The sequence below is a fragment of the Orcinus orca genome, chromosome 20 (genome assembly GCF_937001465.1).
Source record: "Orcinus orca chromosome 20, mOrcOrc1.1, whole genome shotgun sequence".
NCBI lineage: Eukaryota > Metazoa > Chordata > Mammalia > Artiodactyla > Delphinidae > Orcinus > Orcinus orca.
The window spans coordinates 50,071,439-50,073,352 of record NC_064578.1 but is presented as its reverse complement, the minus strand read 5'-3'; positions in this window follow the sequence as shown (position 1 = coordinate 50,073,352).

Below are 1,914 nucleotides of genomic sequence, written 5' to 3'. Positions count from 1 at the left end.
CTTGGTGCAGCTGCTATGAAAAACAGTATGGAGTTTCCTCAGAAAATGAAAAACAGATCAACCATATGATCCAACATTTCCACTTCTGGGTATTTATACGAAGGAAAGGAAAACACTAAAAGATATCTGCACACCCATGTTCACAGCAGCATTATTTATAATAGCCAAGATATGGAAACAACCTAAGTGCCCATCAATGAATGAATGGATAAAGAAAATGTCACACACACACACACACAAATACCGTTCAGCCACTAAAAAGAAGGAAACCCTGTTATTTAGTGGATGGACCTTGAGGATATAATGCTAAGTGAAATAAGTCCGATACAGAAAGACAAATACTATATCATCTCAAATATATGTGGAATCTTTAAAAAAAAAACCCACAAACCCAAACTCATACATAAAGCAAACAGATTGGTGGTGGCCAGAGACAGGGGGTCAAGCGTGGAAAAAAATGGGTGAAGGTGGTCAAAAGGTACAAACTTTGAGTAATAAAAAAATAATAGGGATGTAATGTACAACATGAGGAATTTAGTTAACACGGCTGCACAAGATATGGGAAAGTTGTTAAAAGAATACCAAGAGACGGCTTCCCTGGTGGCGCAGCGGTTGGGAGTCCGCCTGCCGATGCAGGGGACACGGGTTCGTGCCCCGGTCCGCAAAAAAAAAAAAAAAAAAAAAAAAAAAAAGAATACCAGGAGGGACTTCCCTGGTGGCGCAGTGGATAAAAATCTGCCTGCCAATGCAGCGGACACGGGTTCGAGCCCTAGTCCGGGAAGATACTGCATGCCGCAGAACAAGTAAGCCCGCGCGTCACAACTACTGAGCCTGTGCTCTAGAGCCCGCAAGCCACAACTACTGAGTCCACGTGCCACAATTATTGAAGCCCGCGCGCCTAGAGCCTGTGCTCCGCAACAAGAGAAGTCTCGGCAATGAGAAGCCTGTGTACCGCAACAAAGAGTAGCCCCAGCTCACCTCAACTAGAGAAAGCCCGCACCCAGCAATGAAAACCCAACGCAGCCTTAATTAATTAATTAATTAAAAAAATAAAGAATACCAAGAGTTCTTGGCAACGACGATTTTTTTTTTTTTTTGCAATGACGATTTTTAAACGTATTGTTTACCTGATAAAAACTATAAGGGTGTAAAAAAGAAAAAAAAGTACTAAGAGTTCTCAACACAAGGAGAAACAAATGTTTCCTTCTTCCCTTCCTTCTGTCTTTTCTTTTTATTGTATCTCTATGAGAAGGTGGATATTGGCTGAACTTACCGTGGTAATCATTTCACAATATAGGTAAATCAAGCCATGATGCCACATACCTTAAACTTATACAGTGATGTATGTCAGTTTTTTCAGTAAAACTAGGGAAAGAAGACTTGTAATAGAGATGTTTCTAACAAGCTCCTTGCAAAAAAAAATTGCCATGGATTTATGAATCCTTGGGGTACTATTGCATATCCCTGGTTTTATGCACGTTACATATTGAGAGGCAGGCGACAGAATGGTGCATTTATTGGATCCACCAAGATTGCTTGAGAAGTTTCCTTGTTCCAGGCTCTGGGCGACGTGTTAGGCATACTTGAGTGAGTGAAATAAGCTCTACTTTTAGGAGCTTAGAGTCCAGTGGTTATGACAGGCCAGACCAGCCTGTTTACAGGGAGAAAAGCCGTATAATTATCACGAAAATGTGTTCTGATCCTTGGTGCGGGGCAGAGAATACAGAGTATACTAATTGGGACGTGTCTTGCTGAAGTTTAAAGAGAAAACTACATAAAGTGCTTTGGGGACCATGAGCAACTGATCCTGTCTGGTCTCATCCAGTAAGGCTTCCTGGAGGAGGTGACACTGGAAGGGATCTTGAAGGTTGCGTATAATAACCACAGCAATAATACTATTTTTAAAAGGAGTCA